Below are 22617 nucleotides of genomic sequence, written 5' to 3' on the forward strand. Positions count from 1 at the left end.
GCAAATTAAAATTACAATGAGCTGCCATCTCACACCATTCAGAATGGCTATTACTAAAGTCAAAAATAGCAGATGCTGGTGAGGTTGTAGAGAAAAAGGAATGCTTATACACTGTTGATGGGAGTGTATATTAGTTCAACTGTTGTGTGAGACAGTATGACAATTCCTCAAAGATTTAAAGACAGAAATACTATTTGATCCAGCAATCCCATTATGGGGTATATACCCAAAGAAATATAAATCATTCTATCATAAAGACATATGCACACGAATGTTCATCGCAGCTCTCTTCACAATATCAAAGACATGTTCATCAATGATAGATTGAATTAATGTTCATCAATGATAGACTGAATAAAGAAAATGTGATACACATACACCATGAAATCTATGCAGCCATAAAAAAGAATAAGATCATATATGTGTTGGCCCCATAAATGTCTTCTTTCCAGAAGTGTCAGCTCACGTTCTTTGCCCAGTTTTAATGGGGCTGTTTGTTTTTTCTTTACATTTGTTTAAGTATCTTGTATATTCTGGATATTAGACCTTCTTCACATAGATTGGAAAAATTTTCTCCCATTCTGTAAGTTGTCTGTTCACTCTAATGATAAAAAGCTCAATCTCACTGATCATTAGGGAAATGCAAATGGAAACTACAATGAGACACCATCTCACATTAGTTGGAATGATGATTATTAAAAAGTCAAGAAACAGCAGATGCTGATGAGACTGAAGAGAAATAGGAACACTTTTACATTGTTGGTGGGCATGCAAATTAGTTTAACCATTGTGGAAGACAGTGTGGCAATTCCTCAAAGACCTAGAACCAGAAATACTATTTGACCCAGCAATCCCATAACTGGGTATACACCCAAATGAATATAAATCATTCTATTATAAAGATACATGCATGCGTGTGTTCATTGCAGCACTATTCACAATAGCAAAGACATAGAATCAACCTAACTATCCATTAATGAAAGACTGGATAAAGAAAATGTGGTACGTATACACTGTGGAATACTATGCAACCATAAAAAGAAACAAGATCATGTTCTTTACAGGAACATAGATGAAGCTGGAAGCCATAATCCTCAGCAAATCAATGCAGGAACAGAAAACCAAACACCACATATTCTCACTTATAAGTGGGAGCTGAACAATGTCAACGCATAGATACAGGGAGGGGAACAACACACACTGGGGTTTGTTGGGGGGGGTGGGGTGAGGGAGAGCATCAGGAAAAAACAGCTAATGCATGCTGGGCTTAATACGTAGGTGATGGGTTGAGCGGTACAGCAAACCACCATGGCACACGTTTACTTATGTAACAAACCTGCACACCCTGGAATTTAAAATTAAATTAAAATTCAAAAAGAACGAGATCATGCCCTTTTCAGGGAAATGGATGGAGCTGGAGGCCATTAACCTTAGCAAATTAACACAGGAACAGAAAACCAAACATCGCATGTTCTCACTTATAAGTGGGAGATAAATGATGAGAACACATGACATGAAGAGGGGCGCAGCACACACTGGGGCCTTTTCGTGTGGATGGAGCTGGGGTGGAGTAAGGGATTGGGAAAAATAATGGGCGCTACTAGGCTTAATACCTGGGTTATGAAATAATCTGTACAACAAACCCCCATGACACAAGTTCACCTATGTAAAAAATCTGCATTTGTACCCCTGAACTTAAAATAAAATTTAAAAAGAACCATATTTTCTTTTTAAAAGAACCACATTTTCTTTTTAAAAAGAGGCTATTTAGGAAAACATGGTCACTGTAGTCATATATTTGAGGAGCTAAAGCCCACTGCAAATATAAAAATCTTTGAAAAATAAGAAAATTCTGTTTCTCTTGTGTCCAAAATCATCACATATTTTTATATAAGGAGAACTCAGGTGATATAACCAGGAATAACAAATAAAAGAAAATGAAGAGGCTGGGTGCGGTGACTCACGCTGGTAAACCCAGGACTTCGGGAGGCCGAGGCGGGTGAATCACGAGGTCAGGAGTTCGAGACCAGCCTGAACAAACATGGTGAAACCCCATCTCTATTTAAAAAAAAAAAAAAATAGGAAAATTAGCCGGGTGTGGTGGTGAACACCTGTAATCCTAGCTACTCAGGAGGCTGAGGCAGGAGAATCGTTTGAATCTGGGAGGTGGAGGTTGCAGCGAGCCGAGATTGCACCATTGCACTCCAGCCTGGGTAACAGAGCAAGACTCTGACTCAAAAAAAAAAAAAAAAAAAAAAAGAGTTTATTTATTAACTAAATATTACAAATGCATTATTTGTTTTAGACTAATGAAAAACTTTTTAACTTCATTGAAATAGTCACCAAACAATCCTGTAAGATAGTTCTTTTTATCTATAGTTTTAGTTGAGAAGACTTCATTTCAGATTGAAGAAAACAAATTGTCCAAGGACAAAGAGCTAATATGGAACACAGGGAATTATTCTCAGGTCTCACGACTCCCAGACATTCCTTTCTAATATTCTAAGCTCATGTTCAGAATCTGGGTAAAGCAGAGGCAAGGTTTTGTTTTTTTCTTTTTTCATTTTATTTTTTATTTTTATTTTTATTTTTTGGCGATGGAGTCTGGCTCTGTTGCCCAGGCTGGAGTGCAGTGGTGCAATCTCCGCTCACTGCAACCTCCGCCTCCTGGGTTCATGACATTTTCCTGCCTCAGCCTCCCTGGTAGCTGGGACTACAGGCACGCTACCACACCTGGCTAATTTTTTTGTATTTTTAGTAGAGATGGGGTTTCACTGTGTTAGCCAGGATGATCTCCATCTCCTGACCTCATGATCCATCTGCCTCAGCCTCCCAAAGTGCTGGTATTACAGGCGTGAGCCACCATGCCCGACCAAGGCAGTTTTTACACTGCTGTATTAGCACTTACTAGAAGGATTACCTTGAATGAGCTCCAATATCTCTGACCTCAGTATAACCATCTCATAATATGGGAAATTTTACTACCTACTCTATATGATTATTTTTGTTACTAATTGGCTTAAGGTATAAAAATGTTTAGAATATCAGTCCAAATAAACTTCAAATGTTAGCTAATACTGTCATCATTGTTAATATTTCCTAACAACAAATGGCTTTAGTGCTGCACTGAGAAATGTTAAAACAATTGATTCTAGTGCTGCACTGAGAAATGTTAAAACAATTGACTCCTCCAGGGAAAAGAAGAAGCCCCAATTTACTCATTTCAATTATCTAAATGTTCCCTCCACCCCTCCTTCTCTTTACACAGGCACTGCTTTAAAGCTGCCAAAGTGGCATCACTGAATATAGAGTTGGGAAGACAGCCACAAAATCTGTGTGAGCCGGTTTCAGCATACCACTTCCTACTATCATAATTTCTTTTAAGTAAGGAAATTGTCTTTGTTGTAAAATATTTTATGATAATTTACTTAATATGAGATTTGGATGTAGTCAGGAAACAAAGTAACAAAAGTGATCATGCAAAGCCTTTGTAAGAGAAAAATCGGCAAATTTGTTCTGTTTCTCAATGGGAGTGTGAGATGAAAGTAACAAAGAGAAGGGAGGGAGAATCAGGAGAAGAACCATTGATGTGCCAGTGGCTGGATGACGAGGACATACCCTGAGAGTAAATATTTGGTTAGGAAAGGACTTTTATAGGCAGGATTGTCTAATGTAATCTGAACTTGTTTCTGTAAATGATTTTCTGTAAAATATTTAAACTCTTTGTAGTTCACTCCAGTTAACATGATGATTTACAATTCTCTGAATCATTTACTCTATACCCTGGGACACATAGAATAAAGCTTTCCTGAGACTCCCAAATGTAAGCTATAGTTTTTTGTAGATGCTGGTGATTGTAAATTTTTTATAATGATAATTTTAAAACCATATTTTTACAACTATTCAAAAATTTACAATTGTTTGCATTATATTTAACACTATTTGTGTGACTTCTATTGCAGAATCTTGGTTATTTTAGTGGCTTACCAATTCACTGGTAGAATTCCACCAGCAGAGAACAGTCAGTGTTCTGAGGGCTTCCTTTCAATCTTCCAATTTGGTCTTATTACTATTTAGGCTGGATGCATTTGTTACCAGTAAAACCCTTTGCTTGAGTTGTTTGCAACTTTTCGCTTTCTGTTCCATTTAATTTGCATCTCTGTTTTATTATAATTTGTCTTTAAAAGGAAGATATATCTCTGTATATTAAAAAGAAGCCTGCACCCCATCTATTGTAGCACTATTTACAATAGCAAAGATTCAGAATTGACTTAAGTGCCCAGTGGACTGATAAATAAAGAAAACGGGGCATATATACACAGTGGAATACTACTTGGCCCTAAAAATAATGAAATCATGTCATTTTCAGCAACATGTACAAAAGTAAGGGGATTTATGGTAAGGCAAGCACAGAAAGACAAATATTGCATGTTCTGACTCATATGTGGGAGTTAAAAATTTGATTTCATGGTGGTAGAGAGTAGAATGATTGATCCAAGAGGGTAGAAAGGCTGTGTGTTTGGAGAAGAGGGATGAACAAGGATTGGTTAAGGGGGTACAAACATACAGTTATATAAAATGATGTTCTATAGTGGAATAGGATGACTAAAGTTAACAACAATATATTGGATATTCCAAAATAGCTAGAAGTGAGGACTTGAAATGTTCCCAATTTGTAAAAATTGTAAATAATTGAAGTGATGGATTCCATAAATGCAGTTATTATACATTCTATCCATGTAGCAATATAGCAATATATCACATGTACCCCATACATGTGTACAAATATTATATATCATAAAAATAAAATAGAAAGCAATATTATTTTCAAAAATAAAAATACATATCTAATTGTTATGTTTAGAATTAATAATATTTGAACATGAGGTATCCCTACATAAAACATAATCTTACAAATTTTAATATTTTTATGTTTTATTTTTTTCTGTATTATTTTATTTTCTAGCTTTTTATGTCAATCAATTTAGTTTGTTTGGATAAAACAAAATGTGTATGTATTTTTAAAATTAAATTATTGTTGAATGTAATTTTTGAAGAGACTCCTGCTTTCAACAGAAGTACAGCTAACATAACCTCAAAAAATCAATTTTACAGAATAATTTTGACATGACCTTATTAAATATTGAACTGTTTTTCATATTATCATGATTTTTATCCATCTTAAAAAATTGTGTCCATGCCCGAGGAACTGCTCCTCAGAATTCATATAAGGCCTCCACCTTTGAAGTTTAGATTTCAGCTCCACAGGGCCTATATCCCATAGCTCAGTTGGCCATTACAAAATGTCAAAGACTCGGTGGCTTAACTGAAATATATTTGCTCACAGTTATGGAAGTTGGAATCCAAGATCAAGGTTATGGCAGGGTTGGTTTCTGGTGGGTCCTCTCTTCCTGACTTGCTGGTGACTACCTTCTACTGTGTCCTCACATGGTCTTTTCTCTGTGTGCATACACTTTTTATGTCTCTTTTTTTCCTAATAAGGACACAGTCCTATTGAATTTAAGCCTCACCCTTATGACCTCATTTAATCTTAATTACCTCCTTAAAGCTTCTATCTCCAAATACAGTTACATTAGAGTGTTGGCATTCAACCCATAAATTTTGAAAGGTCACAATTTAGTCCATAATTAAGCCATATATCTACATTTATACATTTTGATTATTTGAAACGCCTCTCTTTGTTCCTTTAGGCAGAAGGGTGGTAAATTTCTATTATCTAGTTAACATCTTCATGCCTCATTAGCAAGCTTTTAATTAAATTATTTTTGAATAACTGGTTGTATTCTGTCTCCTGACTGAATTTGACATATACACCACTCTACTAATACTGACCTTGGCCATTTCAAGTGCCTTGGTCAATATGATGGCAGCTTACCTGTCAGGAAGGCATAGTTACCCTTATCTTTTGAGCCTCTGACAATTGCTATAAAAACTTAGAGCTTCCCCCAAGTAGTGCTGTCCTTTCAGACTTGCCCCTAAAATAAAGTCCTGTGGAGCTCCAGCCACTGCAGTCCAACAGAGCTGGCCAGATGAAACCAATCTACATATAGGAGAATAAACCATTGCTGTTGTAAATGACTGAGATTAGGGGTGGCTGCCATTTAATATTATTCTAACAACAGTCTACTGGTGCAATACCTTTCCGGAAGTTCTGCCTGGTATCTCTAGCTGGTGGTTCTTTTCTCCCATAGCTAACATACTTGCCCAATGAATATGAAAGAGCTTAAATCTGGGTCTATGAAATGGTGACAATTAGATTAACCAGTGTACCATTCTTTCTTAATAAGCATTCAATGTTGTTAGTTATTATTATTATTAATCTCTGTATTACTTGTTAAACATGCTGATTAAGGGATTCTACCTATCCCCCTTTTCTGGGCCCAAAAAGCTGCATATTAACAAACTTCATCCTTGATTCCAAATAATCCTTGTAACCGACAATCTTTCTGTGAATAATTTCTGATTCTTACACATCATTTTAACCAATCTGATTATTTACTTTTCTAGTGCCCAAAAGCATTTTATGCTTAAAAATTGATAAGATATTGTTCTTGTTGAACATAAACATTAGTCTCAGTTTTTTTAAGGCAGGGATTATCTTTTATTTGTTACTTTTACATATAGAAACTACCTTCAGTGAGTTTAAAATAAACGGTTTCAGAAAGTCACAGATGGAGAGAGGGTAGGAAATAACAGAAAGAGAGAAATCCATGATTTGGGATTGGCCTTGGGGACAAAGGAGAGGGAGTGTCCTTTCTTGAGAGAATCTTAACAGGCAGTAGTTTTACAACAATAAAACTTGATAATTTTGCAAATTTGTCTGAGGCCACAACCACAACTTTTGTTATCATTAACAACCAGATCTCTGACAAATATGCCATTCATTTCCACTGCCTAGACTTAGGAAATCTGAACCGAACTACCCAAGAGAACAAATGGAAGTTCACTCAAGGATCTGAGAAGTAACATATAATTTAACAGTATTTAATAATTTATCAAATAAGGATTTAGGTTAGACAGTATATTATATCTAAGAGTTCTGAATTACGTGCCGAGTCCTGTAGCTCACGGCTGGAATCCCAGCGCTTTGGGAGGCTGAGGCGGGCAGATCACCTGAGGTCAGGAATTTAAGACCCACCTGGCCAACATGGAGAAACCCCCTCTCTACTAAAAATATAAAATTAGTTGCACGTGGTGGCACATGCCTGTAATCCCAGCTACTCGGGAGGCTGAGGCAGGAGCATCGCTTGAACCCAGGAGTCAGAGGTTGCAGTGAGCCAAGATGGCACCACTGCACTCCACCCGGGGCAACAAGAGCAAAACTCCATTTCAAAAAAAAAAAAAAAAAGTTCTGAATGATGACTCTACTTAAAATCTAAATTTATATGTATTTTCAATACATATATTCATTATATACATATATACAAAATAGATGTGTGTATCTTTATTATAAAAACTGAACAAATTATACTTATTTTTCAGCAAATTCTCCATATATTTATATCTTTCTACTCTCTTGCTGCTGGATTTATACCGGGATTAATGATATTATATCTTTCAACATTTACACAATGTCTTGCTGTGCTCTGCCATCATAAGGCAGAGCAAAGCATTATTCAATGTGTAAAGATGTTATTAAGTCACATCTCAGTTGTATGAAGATAGAAGATAGTGGTGAAAGCAGAGGTCTTGACCTAAGACTTTAGCATACAACCTTCTTCCCTTTTGATAAATAAGCTTAAACCTAAAGAGATTAATTCAACCTATTCCACTGTGGCCTGCGGTCTTAAAAGTGTAGCAAAGACACCAAAGACTTCACAATCAGATAAAACATGCTCTTGTTATTTTCTATAGTGAAGCAATAGAGTGGTGATACTATTAGTAAGGAAATCCCTGACCTACTTCAATGCTCACCTCTTTATCCCACTGAGAGCATTATTCAGCCTAGAGAAATAGATATCGCAGAGGCCAGCAGTAAGATATTTGGTTGTACAGCTTTATATCATGTCAAATACTTTGAAGGCTTAAGAAATTAGGGAAGCATCATTAGAATACTATAATTAATCCCAAAATAAAAATACTAAGATGAGAGAAAGGATATAGAATGATTTACCACTCAGAGAGAAAAATATGCCAATTATGTGAGAGAATGAGGGAAATCTCTTGGCAGAGAAATGGGGTTAGAAATTTAATTGACTGAACGGATTTCACCTAGTGAGGATTAGGAGAAATAAATCTAAACATATAAAGGGGACAATCAATACAGGATGCTTATGAGGAATAAAAAATTAATGAAGTTAACACAAATGACAACTTGAGTATTTTAAATGGAAAGAATCATTTTATCTTGTAAATGCATAGCAAATTATGTGATCTGTGATGTAACCAAAATTACAATTTAAAGTTAACCCTGTGTTATAATTTAAGTATCAATAATTAGCTGCAGATAGTTTTATCTTCAAATTTCACTGAAGAGTAATTCACTCATTGTTCTTGTCAACTTTAGAAGCTTGCTTTCTTTCTCTTTCTTTTTGCTTTTCTCTTTCTCTTGTTTTTCAACTTGAAATTTGTTTTGACTGACAGTCAAACTTACAATGTAATTTTCTTATCACATAGCAATAAAAGCTGTGATTTCTTTCAACACTAATAAGCTAAAATGACATTTTTAATATATATATAATTCTATATTACAATTATACTGTAGAAACCAATGTACTTTCAAAACAAATTTTAACACTTATAAAACTGCAAGCCTTTTCTAATTTCTGTTAAAAATACATACTTATAATTATGCTTTTCTGAATTCATGGAAATCCTTTATTTAACTTTGTGTATTATTATGGCAATTAGTAATTTTTCACCAGGTAAGACTTTATAAAACTCCTTTAAGCTCAGGCTGCTTCTACCTATGAATGAGTTAATTGTTAATTTGATCTCCTCTAAGGGAAATGAAGCATCCACACCCAATCAATCTTCTGAAGTAAGCATAGGATGAATGCCTTTTTTTAGAAATCAAGAGAGCATATCCTCCTCCAGTACTTCTGATGAAGGATGTAGGACTCTATAATAGAATTGGAATGCTTGGTTAATTGCCATTGCTTGCATAAGTGAGTGCCCTCATATGTCTGCTTAGTAGGACAAAGCTATTTCAGTGAGTTTGCAGATAATATTCAAGAGTTTATAAATGTTTTCTAATATAATTTGCATAAATTATAATGATCGGCATCTAGGTCATTGATATAATAATAATCATGGCAAATATTTATTAAAGATATGTCCTGTGCTAGATTCTTTATATACCTTTTATCTTTTATAACCCTTTTATCTTTTCATGGCCTAATTAATAATTCTTTTTCAATCACGAAGGAAAGTCAAGTCTTAGAGAGGTGATATACGATAAAGACACTTTAAGAGGAAGTCACACAGGGCAGAGCAAGAAAAAAAAAAAATGACAGCATGTAGTCTATCTGAATGCAAAACTTGTCTGTAAATACTTCAAATTATTTATTACAAGATCTGCCTCCTACTCTTAAACTACAGCAATTGTTAACTAGTTCAAAGATTTGAAAATGTGATACTAAGACTATTTTTTTTAAATAGAAACACATAGTTTAAGGAAAGATTTTGTAGTTGCCTAATGCATTCTTCCTAGCCACTGCACAGTCAAAACCAATTCACTGAGACCGTGGCATTGCAATGAAGAATCTAATTGATATGAGACCAGCCATGCCACATGGGAGACGGAGTTATTACTTAAATCAATCTCCCTGAAAATTCAGAGGCTGGGGTTTTTCAAGAATACTTGGGTGGGCAGGGGGCTAGGGGAATGGGTGTTACTGTTTGGCTGGGGATGCGATCATAGGGGTGTGGAAAATGGTCTTCATGGGTTGGCTTTGGGGTAGCGTCACAGGACCTGTTGAGCCCAGAGTTAAGGGTCCAAGTAGAGCCAGTTGGTCGTTATAAATGCAAACTCCAGAAAAGACATCTCACAAGGACAATTTTAGTTTCTACAATAGTGAATTAGGGAAGCTGCAAATCTTGCGACTTCTGGAATAATGGCTGGTAATTTTTAACTTCACCTATGTCTTAGCAGAATTCAGGCCCCTCTCATCCTCCTAAACTACTGAATTCTACCTGAATTCAGAAGTGACAATAGAAGTTTAACCTTCTATCATGGATGGAGTGTTAAATCTAAAAAGTTATTTATGACACATGTAAAAAGTCATACTTGAACAAGGAGGGACTACTAGCACGAGGTTTTTAGTAGGAGAGAAAGATTGGGCTAAATTCTGAATTTAAGAGTGGAAATTTGTAGCTAAGGTTCAAATTGGTGGTCAGCAGATAAAACATTACCAAGAAAAGACATCAAAGGTAATGGGGCTTTTGTCTAAACTGACTTAACAGGATTCTTGCTAAAGGTAGAGTGGAGTGATTAGACATCATCTGGAGAATAGTGGAGGATAAAGAACCCATTCAGATATTTAAGGTATCAAATATGAAAGATGGGGCCTTCTGGATAAACCGGCTTAGCAGGATTTTTGCTAAAATTAGACAATGCAGAGGTGGTCACAGCAGCCTAAAATTCAAGACTTGAGAAAACTGTCAGAGAAGCCCGACTAGAGTTTGAACAAAGGGAAAATTTTTGTCAGGAATGATCATATAATTTATCAATCAGTCTGGAACCCATTAGAGAGGGAAAGGAAATTTTTTTAAAAAATTATTAACACAAAGCAATAGGTATAAAATGGAAATGTCCTGGGAAAACCAATACTTACTGTCATTCTATACTTGGGCTTACAGAAGACATTCTAGTAATAAAGATAATAGAGCCAGAGAATATTGAAAAAGCCTATATATCTATACCATAAAACGTTAACACAAGATTTTGGCTACCTTCTAGGTATCACTTATCTATCTTTTCAGAGTTATTATTTCTATCTTTTTAGAGTTTCTATCTTTTTTGATTTATTATTGCCTGGTGGTTTTTTTCACATGTGATAGAACATAATCATAGCTAGCACAGTAATTGAAATAAGTACCTTGTGTTACATCTGATCAAATCTAAATAGGTTAAGTTATGTTACAGGAACAAAAATCCAAAATCTCAGTGGTTCAATACAATAAAAGGTGTTATTTATTTATTTATTTATTGTCAGTCAAAGTTTACATGTGAGCCTAAGCAGTTTGCTGTCCACATTCCACACTACATAGATCTTGGGCAATCATATCTTAATTCAGTGCAGAAAAGGAGAAATGGAAACTACTCCAAGATTTCCCACCCACAGGTTGCTTAAATAAAATACATAACTTTTATTAAAAACAGAGAACTACATGATTGTGCTTAACTGCTACAGGTTGTCGGGAGGCAATGGGAGAGATATGCAATCCTTGTATATATATACTGGAAAGGGAAGAAACCACAAATGTTGATGTAATTGTAGCAAATATTATCATATCTGTTAGCCCAGCAGGCCAAATCAAATGCAAACAAAGCTTGAACACTAATGCAAATGCTAGAAAAAAAGAAAAATGTTGAAATTTGCTATTTTCTTCTTTTTTTTTTTTTAAAGCAAATTCCCATAAGAGAAAGATAAAATTAGGCAAGGATATATCAATGTGCAGAAATATATGAAAATGAATTCAGATTTTTCTAAAGAAGGTAATCTTTACCTGTATCTTGCAGTGCAGTTTTTTGTTTGTTTGTTTCGATTTTATAATTTGAAAACTTACAGGATTGTCAAAGAAAAAGGAAAGGAAAAAAAGCCAAAACCTGATGTCAGAAATTGGATAGTTAAGTAGTGTTTCCTTCCCATTCAAATTTTCATTGAGATGGTAGAAACAGGTGTTCTAAGATAGAGAACAGGAAGTAATAGACTGAATTTTCCTGCTTGTGACATTACAAGGGTGGGGTTCAAAACACACCACCTCTAAATATGGTATCTTGGCATTTGAGAAAACAGCAGAAGCAGAAATATCACTCTCACCTTCCCCTTGATCCTTTTCTGCTGAAGTAGGCCTTAAAACGTAGCTGACTTTCCTCTAAAGTAGGTCATAAGACCTTCATTTTAGAGGTGTTTTTCCTATTTTTGGAGAAAAGTAATATACTTTTTCTGTTCTGGAGAAAAGACACAAATATGCCAAGAAGAATATGATCCAACAGGCGTTATTAAGTTCCCTGTTTATTACCAGAGGATAAATAAATATTTCCACTTCATTGTCATTTAATCAAACCATTTTTGTCTTTCAATCATATTTTTCCACAACCATTCATTAAACTTAGCATAAAAATATATATTTTTTCTGTTTCTTTGGGTCTTTTTTTCTTAAGGCACTTATGTATTAAAAATGTTATATTCAATAAAATTATATGCTTTACTCTTGTCATTCTTTTACTATAGGGGCCTCATCTATAAACCCAGCAATGGATGAGAAAGTATGTTATGTTCCCTCTTCTGCCCACCAACAAGATAAGTTTATTGACTTTGGTTATGTTTATGCATGGAATTGATCAAAAGCTAACTGGACAAGGAGACGCAGACAATAAACTATAAATATAAGTAAGTTACATAATATTGTGGTAGGTGGTGAGTGCTTTGGAAAAAATGTAGAAAGTATAATTATTGATGAGAGATATTAGGAGCATTGGGAGATAATGCTCCTAATAATGAATTTAAAAAAGTTTGAAAAGATTATATATTTATAAAAAGTTGTCATTTGAAGAATGACTTTAAGCAGACAAATGAAATTAGTTTTCTGAACATCAGGGAGAAGACTGTCCCTGTCAATGCAAAGAAGCAAAGGTGAAGTAGATCTATCCTGTTCACTGAGCCTTACAACAAGGAAGACAGTATGACTGTGTCAGTATGAGTAGCTGATGAGATTTGAAAGCAAATAATAAGGCATATTATATAGGTGCTTGTTGGTCTTTGCAAGGACTTTGATTTTCCCTAAGTGAAATGAGAGACCACCAGTGGGTTTTGAGTACAGAAAGGGCAGGATCCAATTTGTCTTTCAAAAGAATCCTCCTGGCTGCGATCTAGAGATTAGGTTACACGCAGTCAAGAAAAGCAGCAGTGGCACCAGTTAAAGTTCTACAGTAATCTAGGAAAGAGAGAATAAGTTGGTAGCACTGAAAGTTGTGCAAACCATCAGGCTCTAAATATACTTTGATAGTAGAGGTCACAGTTTTCACATTTAAAAAAAATGAGAAAATATGAGTGTAACCTCAAAACTTGTGGCCTGAGTAACTTAAAGATTAACTTGTGTTTCACTTAGATGAAGAAGATCATGAATAACCATTTGGGCACTGGGATAAGTAGGAGTGGAAAGGGGTTATACCTTCTGTTCCCCCATCATAAAACTCATGGCCAAAATTACTGTAACAAAAAAAACAGGTTAATAAGAGAAAATAATAAATTTATTTAACTAAAGTTTTATGTGACATGGAAGACTTTAGAAGTGAAAATCCTGAGAAAACTATTTTATGCTTAAATTCCATGAATAATAAACAGTCATTGATATGGTTTGGCTCTGTACCACCACACAAATCTCATTTCAAATTGTAATCCCCATGTGTAGATGGAGGGTCCTGGTGGGAACTGATTGCATCATGGGAATGGATTTTCCCCTTGCTGTGGGTTCTCACAAGATCTGGTTGTTTGATAAGTGTCTGGTGCTTCCCCTTTCTTGCTTTCTCTCTCCTTCCACCATGTAAGAGGTGCCTTGCTTCCCCTTTCCCTTCCGCCGTGATTGTTTCCTGAGGCCTCCCCAGCTATGGGGAAAGGTAAGTCAGTTAAACCTCTTTCTTTATAAATTACCCAGTCTCAGGCAGTTTCTTTATAATAGCATGAAAACAAACTAGTGCAGTCATGTAGAAATGTGACTGACAAAATGTATAATTTACTAGTAGTAGGCTGAGTGGGGAAGCTCAGGAAGGCCTTTATATTCAGATACTTTTTGGTCTCTCTGTGTAATATTTCTTTCCCCAAGTATAAGGCATGACCTCTCTGGAATGAGGGTCTTATTACATACTTTTAGACAAGATAGGTCAGAGAATTTCCTTGCGGCCAGTTCTTATTCAGAAAGGTGGGTATAAGTGAATAAACCTTCTTGCTTGTGAGGCCCTCCTTATCTTCCTTGGCTTAAAATACTTTAGGGTAGCATTTTCTGAGTCCCAACTAGTATAAATGAGAAGCAAGAGATAATGCTCATATGGATATGTTAGGTTTTAAAAATCTGTTAGATGTCTAGGTGGCTGGGTTAATTAAACCACTGGATATGCTAATTTGAATTTCAGGAGAGAGGACAAACTGGAGAGAGAGAGAGAGATAGATCGATCAATCGATCAATAGATAGATAGATAATAGATAGGAAAAAGAAAAGGGGAATAAAGGAATTAGCCCTTGAACACCACAATATTAAAATATAATACAAAGGAGAAGAAAACCTGACAGGAGGCTATGATGGAGTGATCAGTGAAGTAGGAGGAAAACTATTGAAGTGTGGTGTCCTGAATGTGAAATGAAAAGAGGTTTATTAAAGAGGAGTGCCCCAATGTAGCCAAACTGCAAAATCTGGAGGCATAATCCTTCACAACTATCCTTACTTCGGAAACCAACTGTAAGTGCAGGGGGTTCCCCAAATCCTCTTAAGTATGGCAATTATCTGGACGTACTCACAGTACTCTCTGAAAGCTGTTATATTAATTGTCATGGTTTGTTACAGGGACAATATACATTAAAACTAGCAAAAGGAAGATGCATAGGGCAGAATCTGGAAAGATTCCAGGCATAGTTTTTATTGTCATTAGGACACATTACTCTCTGGGATTGATGCATGACAATTTGCACAGTGTATTTAGAACCAGGGAAGCTCACCAAACCTTGCTCAAAACTCATGGTTAACTCTGATGTAGTAAGAGTGTCTAGTCCAATGATTATCCAAGTGATAATTTTCAGAACTATTATGTACTGACAAAAGAGCAATCAGATATTCCAACCCACATTAGCCTTCTGCTATCCAAATATCTAAACATCTGGAGCCCCATATTGAGGTATCTCACCCATAAAAGTTAAATGTATATGATGGTAGTACAGGAAATTCTTCCACCTATGAATTTTCTGTACATGGTAGAATTAAACCCGGAGTCAGCTACATTACTAAATATTGCTGTTAGCCCTTTATTTTGCAGTTGGTCCATATATATATTTTTTTCTTTTCACATGTGTTAGGGGGACCCAAGGAGGTTTCCCCTGGGACTACAGACTGAGAAATCCAGATGAGGACATCCTCTTCCCAGGGAGAAAATAAAGTTAAGAATTAGAAGGGAGAAAAGGGTATACAGGTCTGGCCCAGGTATCTTGGAGAAAAAACCATCAATTCAGATGTTGTCTACTTCAAATTCTAGATATTTTAAGACAATTTCTAATTTTAATTTGTTTAATTTGTTGATAGTTTCTTTAGATGAGATACATGTATCCAGGAATCAGTTTCTTTAAGCTTAGCAGTGAAGATTTTTTTTTTAACAAATGTGATAGTGAGCCTTTGCAGTGAAGTTGGAGGGAGTCTTTTCCAGTAGACAAAATACCATGATCGTAGGTTATAATGTTCTAGTTCTTTGTCCCCTGGGATTACACTTTGGAAAGACTGTTCTACCAGAGTATGATTTTTATCTGTAGTCTTAATTATAACTTTACAATTTTAAAGCATTTTACCTTCTATTAATTTGGGGTCAAAAGAAGTTGGGGACAGATGCACAGGGAGTGCAGTAACTATCTAAATTAGTGAGAGCTTATGTAATCAAAGGGAGTAGTATCCAAATTCAAATTCACTGTATGTAGGGCTTTTGGCCATGACAGGTGTAACATTCCCATAAACTTTTCTTTTTTTCTTTTTTTTTTTTTTTTTTGAGACGGAGTCTTGCTCTGTCGCCCAGGCTGGAGTGCAGTGGCCGGATCTCAGCTCACTGCAAGCTCCGCCTCCCGGGTTCGGGCCATTCTCCTGTCTCAGCCTCCTGAGTAGCTGGGACTACAGGCACCCGCCACCTCGCCCGGCTAGTGTTTTGTATTTTTTTTTTTTAGTAGAGACGGGGTTTCACCGTGTTAACCAGGATGGTCTCGATCTCCTGACCTAGTGATCCGCCCGTCTCGGCCTCCCAAAGTGCTGGGATTACAGGCTTGAGCCACCGCGCCCGGCCGTCCCATAAACTTTTCAAACTGATTCTTAAGAGTGCTATTGTTACGTTCAGCTAGTCTAGAGGACTGAGGATAATTAACACAATGAAAGTTCTCTAAGATTGGCCAGAAACCACACTCTTGTTTGATAACTTGACTGGTAAAATTAGTTTCTCAGTGACTGTGGAGCTTAAGGGGTAATACTGCAGGTAGAGATTTTTTTTTTTTTTTTTTTTTTTTTTTTTTTTTTAATAATAGGGTGTTAGCCATTCCAGAAGTGCTGGCTTATCTTCAGGGAAAGGTTTCAACCCAATGGGAAAACATATAGATCAAAACTAAAATATAATTTTGTTAATATGAGGGAGGTTGCTGAACAAAGTCCACCTGCTAATTCTCGAATTGCCCATTAAGGTGGTTAAAATGGCCAGGAGCTGTACACACTTGCCTGGGGCTATACACACTTTCTTCATTGAATTTAGGATGAGAGGGGACAGGATAAATAAACATTTTCAACTATGATGTTGACGTCGCCCTATCAGTATTTTTGCATAAAACTAATAATCTTTTCTGTAGTCTTATGACTTAAATAGGTACAGTATTTAATAAAAAAACATTTCACGGTGTCTGGAAGAAAGCTTTTGTTGTTGTTGTTGTTGTTGGCTAAAACCAGAGTTTCTCTTTATCATGAAACCAGCAGCTGTTATTTTTCCAATTTGGGATTTTTGTTTTATTTTCTGTTTTTGACCTCTGTTGCCCAATTCTGTGCATCTTTAGTAATTATTTTAAATTCATCTCTTAGGAATCTTTCTAGTTGGGTCATGACAAAGATTTGATCAGAAGGATCTTTAAGGGCACCATTCTTTGTTGTGTTATTAGTCAGGTAATTTCCTCTGATTCCCATAGCATCTGGTTTAGAATGGCCTAAAAATTTGATAATGGCTAGAGGATGGATAGCTGTATTACATCTAATAATTCTATTATATACAATCCAATTCTTTGTCTTCATTGGAAGGAAACCTCTTTATTTTCATAACATTCCAAAGTCATGAGCAATTCCTAAGGACTACCAACTGTCTGTGTAATCATTAACAGTCTTTCTCAGCAAGGAAACAGCCTTGAGTGGGGGCAATTAGCTCTGCCTGCTGGGCTGAAGAGGCTAAAGACAAAAAAGCTGCTTTCACCACCTCAAAAGCATTAGTGGTTAAAGAGCCTGCATGATACTTGCCACATTCATTTTGTAAATATGAGCCATCCGTAAACCAGGACAACTAAGCATTTCCTAGGAGACTGTCTTGGAGATTGTCCCGAGTTCTATCAGAGTTAAGCAGTCATGTGGTGCCTCACTTGAAGGATATGGCACAAGAGTTACAGAGTTAAGGTTATTGCAACATGAGAGATATAAGGAGTAGTAAGTAGGAGAAGTTCATAAGAAGTAAATCAGCTAGCAAAGCATGCTATATTAGTCTGTTCTCACGCTACTAATAAAGACATACCCACAACTGGGAATTTTATAAAGGAAAGAGGTTTAATGGACTCACAGTTTCACGTGGCTGTGGAGGCCTCATAATCATGGCAGAAAGCAAAGGAGAAGCAGAGCCATGTCTTACATGGTGGCAGGCAAGAGAGCTTGTGCGGGAGAACTCTCATTTATAAAACCATCAGATCTCGTGAGACATATTCACTACAACAAGAACGGTATGAGGGAAATTGTCTCCATGATTCAATTATCTCCACCTGGCCCCACCCTTGACATGTGGGGATTATTACAATTCAAGGTGAGATTTGGGTGGGGACACAGCCAAAGCATATCAGGTGCTGAGTGAGATGTGAGTTTAAGATAGCTTACTAGAGAGTGATGTTAGTTCCCACACTTTGGGTTGAGATTCCCAATGTGTTTCCTTTCTTTATGTATACAAAGAGGAAACAAAGTTAATTTATAATTAAGATGCCCTGGAACTGAAAAATGTACCAATTTCTCCTTGGGTTTAAAAACTTACTTTTCAGATTTTGCCCCTAAAGAGACAGATATTTGATTCAGCAGTGATGGGTGGCATTATTTTTGGTTTTTGAACAGGGAATGACATAACAAATGAGGAAATTTGGGAAGTCAGAAGACTCCAAGGTTGAGTCAGCAAAGTTTGCTTGTCAATTTCTAAAATTATTTCCCTGTTATGAGGGAAAAAAAGTTTTAACATAGTATTTTTCTTGAAAATCGAGCCCACGGAGGAGGTAGATAGGGAAGAATTAACAAGTAAAAAAGGGGCAGGTGTCTTGGAGAGGACAAGATAGAAAGGGATGGGCTGTGAAACAAAAACAGCTAAAAGCTTCTTGGAAACTCCCATATGTATCTTTTTATTAGCTCAAGGCATGGGCTGATTGGGGCTGGTGGGGTTAAGAACTGATACTCTTGTTCCAGTGTCTGTAAGCACAAATACCTCATTCCCAACTCAGAGAATGGTTTCACCCAGATGACTGAGAGAACTGGGAAGAGCCTCTGTAGTCCTTGGTGCCTGTTCATTGAGAGTGGTCTCCAAGTGGGGAAGAAGCGTTGGGTAGCTGGGAAATATAGACAATACTTTTTGAGGAGTAGTAAATTACTAGGGAGAATAAATGTGAGGTGGGAGAATAAATGTGAGGTAGGAGACTGGCAGAACTTGTTTTCTGGTCACAATCTTGCTGACCAAAACAGGATCCATTCCAGACAGGATAAAGAGAAGAAACTGGCAGGAACCAGTGGATGGAGATGAAGTGATCCTTAGCTGCTCTCATTCCTCATTGACATAAGACACTCCCACCAGCACCATGACAGTTTAAAAATGCCATGGCAATGTACCCAGGCATTACCACCCCTTTTAAGGCAACAACCCTGAAGTTACTGCCCCTTTCCAAGAATGTTCTAAATAGTCAGCCCCTCAGTTTGCATTGACATACCCTTAATTTGCATGTAATTGAAAGTAGGCTTTCCTGAGTATAAATAGAGTTGCCAAGAGACCATACATTGTTCATTCTGGGCACACGGCCTGTGAGGTAACCTTGCTCCACAAGGAGCAGTACCATTTAATAAAAATTGCTGTCTAATATCATCAACTCACTCTTGAATTCGTTCCTGGGCAAAATGAAGAAACCTCCCAGACTAAGCCCTAATTTGAAGGCTTGCCTCTCCTGCATCAGATGAACCTGGGACATGGGAGGCAGTCATTAAGAGAAGGTGAAAGGTGAAGTTTCACAAGGAAAAAAGGCTATTTTATTATGTAGATAAAGTACCCCAGGTAATCTCTTCGAGCTGCCCTTAGAAAAATAGATTTAAAAGTCTGGGTGTGGTAACAAATTCTAGTCTTTTCTCTTCTACAGTGGTTGATCTTTCCTTGTTATTTGATGAGATCTCTAGGAAGAGGACTTGAGGCAATTGCATTTCTTTTGGAAAGAATCTTTCTTGACCAGAGAAAAAAATTCCAAAGGGAGACCCTTTCTGAGTTTGGTGTGAACCAGGTGAGATTAGACCTTGGTTCTAAGGCTGCCGCTAAGGCCTTTGAGCATCTTAAAGCACCAGTCTTTAGGGTTACCACTTTGTGAAACCCAACAGAATCACATAGTATGTAATCTTTTGAGACTGGCTTTTTTTTTTCCACTTAGCAGAATTTGCTGTATATTTATTAAAGTTGATGAGAAAGAGATTTTCTGGCTTTTTTGGCACTCTCTTTTCCGGTGGCCTGGCTTCTTACGGTAGTAGCCTGGCCCAGGACGTTTCTTGCTAGTGTTATGTCTGGGAAGCACCATCTGCTGTAATAGGAGATTTAAAACGTGAGTGGTTTTTTCTGTATTAGTGTCCTCAAGGATGCCAGCTAGCTAATTTGCCAAATTATCTGGATCAGAAGTAGGTATAGTTTTCCATTCTATCCAGGTTCTTTTGACAAGCGGAGAGAGTTCTCCAGAAAGGAGAAGTGTAATTCTGCTCATAAACAGAATTAAAGTCTACTTGAATAGATTCAACATCTATAAGTAATTCATAATTTTATCTAAATATAACCTGGATTTGATAGCATTTTTTAAAACACGGCCTAGAGTACAACTGTAATGGCTGGAAAGTGGCTCATTAGGTTCTTAAACATGGGAATGGATTTTATTGCAGTCTAAAGTTTTAGGAATAGCCTCAAGAATGGCCTCATGGAGGTTTTTGCTATGCCTTCAGTTCTATCACAGTCTTTAGAGGTGCTTTTGTCTGACTCTCCCTCAGGATAACAACAACAAGCCTTGGTCATTCAGCATGGTGCCTGACCTTCACCAAGTATGTGAATCAACTGGTGTAGGTCAGAAAACCTGAGGTTGATAGGCCTGACTCACTATGCTGAGTTAATCAGGAAATTGAGGAGGGCCCTCAGTGATCTGTGGAAATTCCTTGGCAATAACTTGAAGTTCAGCTTGCATAAAAGAAAAATGGGAATTTGAGATTTAGAAGAATTATCAGTGAGTTTAACTTTAAAATGTCAGGTTTTAGCAGATCAAAGACAGATAGAGAGGAAGAACAGAGGAAAGAGGAGAGGTCTCTTCTAGAGAGGACAGAGTCTGGACCTAATAACTGCCTTAACTCTTTCTCTGTCTCAGTTAATTTTGAGATAACATGTTACTACTATAATAATTTACACATAGGATAACAAAGGCCCAGATTGTTTTTCATGTTTGTCATTATTGTTGATTTTTTATTTGACAAATATCCCAGACTAGTTAAATGACAGAAAATAGAACTAGAACTAATGACTTCTTATTTTAAGTTCTGTGTGTGTGTGTGTGTGTGTGTGTGTGTGTGTGTGTGTGTTTTGAATGATACCTTGCTTCCTTATAAAAGGACAGAGACACATTGTCTTTGTCGTAATTTTAGAGTAGTCCAATATTCATGACAACCAACCAACAGGTAACTCAGATTAATTCAGTTTAGTTTGGGCTCTTTTTGAATAGTAGAATTCCTTTCAGTATTTCTACAGTGTCTCTGTGTGTTTTGTTTTCAATTGTGCTCAAATGGGTCAACCTCTATTTTCATAATTATTAAATTCATACCTCAAGCAGAGAGATTAAAATAATTAAAAGCACCTATGAAGTCTTAAGTTCATAAATCACTTCTGACACCATGATTATGTACATAAGAGACTACTGCCAAATTAAATCCCTACGTCTCCATGTTTCTGTCTGAAATTCCTTTGTCTAGTATTAAGGAATTAAGAACAAGAACAACTTCTACAATACTTCCTAAAAAAAAAATCCCCAGAAAAAACGTCTACTTTAAACAGGGTTACTATCATTACAGATGCTTTTATTTTTAAAAAATAGAAAAACTAGAAACTGAGCTACCTATACAGCTTATTTTAATTGAATGTTTATTTTTCTTTCTATTCAGTTTCCTGGTGACCAATTGAATTGTCAGAGGAAGGCATTTTATGAACAGAGTGCTTATTTATCTCAGATAAAAGGGACTATTCAAGCAGACGACAGAAATAAATAATGCTTGATGAATTCTATCTACTGAACTAATTCTCATTTAGTGGTAACTCTATGGTCTACAAAAATGAAAATGATTGTAGAAGTTAGTTGATATATTACTGTATTGCTTCTATTCATTGTTGCTGAACTATGGAAAGTACTGAAATGAATGCACATTTGTGGAATACAAAATGCAAATGAACCTAATTTGGAACTAGGATAAACAAATTGGAGAGAGTTAATTGCTTTTTTTAATGTAGCACGGTTGGCTTAGGACTTCGTACTCAAAGACATATTATAGCCTAGAACTTTTATGTATTTTTAAAAAGTCTATACTCTAGAGTTTTGGCGGAAGAAGTAGAGTAATTTGGGTGCTAGTATGGGCCTTCTATTTTGATGACTAAACTCCCAAAGCTCACAATGTGGGTATCACCACAGTCCATGGTTTGGACTTCAACCTTTTAGGCATCAGGTTGCACTTTTACAATTATTTGGAGTTAACAAGACTTAAGAAATTGAACAAATAATTATCTCTAGAAGAGTTAAAGTTAAAAGAAAAGATTACATATTTCTATGGACTGACTTGTGTTCTCTCAAAATTCGTATGTTGAAACCCAGAGCACAAATACCTCAAAATGTGACTGTATTTGGACACAGGTCTTTAAAGAGGTGATTAATTTAGAATTAAGCTCTTTCGGTGAAGCCCTGATCCAATACGTTTGATGCCCTCATAGAAAGATAAGACACTGGCGGCACTGGAGCACAGAGGGAGAACATGTAAGGATACACAATGAGAAGGTGCCCATCTGCAAGCCAAGGAGAGCGGTCTGATAAGAAACCAACGCTGTTGGCACCTTGATCTTGGGCTTGTTACCTCTGGAACTGTGAACAAATATATTTCTTTTTTTCTTTTTTTTTGTAGACATAGAGTCTTACTTTGTTGCCCAGGCCA

The 22617-nt window shown here is 36.4% G+C and overlaps 1 long non-coding RNA gene across 1 annotated transcript in view; it reads left to right on the forward strand.

Annotated features, from left to right (window-relative positions):
- Positions 1 to 20360: 20360 nt before the first annotated feature.
- Positions 20361 to 22617, forward strand: part of LOC112427731 (uncharacterized) — a 17720-nt gene continuing 15463 nt past the window's right edge. Inside the window, exon 1 of the long non-coding RNA XR_003019464.2 lies at positions 20361 to 20482. This is a non-coding gene — a long non-coding RNA (uncharacterized lncRNA). The remainder of the gene's footprint in view (positions 20483 to 22617) is intronic.

This window comes from Macaca nemestrina, chromosome 3 (genome assembly GCF_043159975.1).
Source record: "Macaca nemestrina isolate mMacNem1 chromosome 3, mMacNem.hap1, whole genome shotgun sequence".
In the NCBI taxonomy this organism is placed as follows: domain Eukaryota; kingdom Metazoa; phylum Chordata; class Mammalia; order Primates; family Cercopithecidae; genus Macaca; species Macaca nemestrina.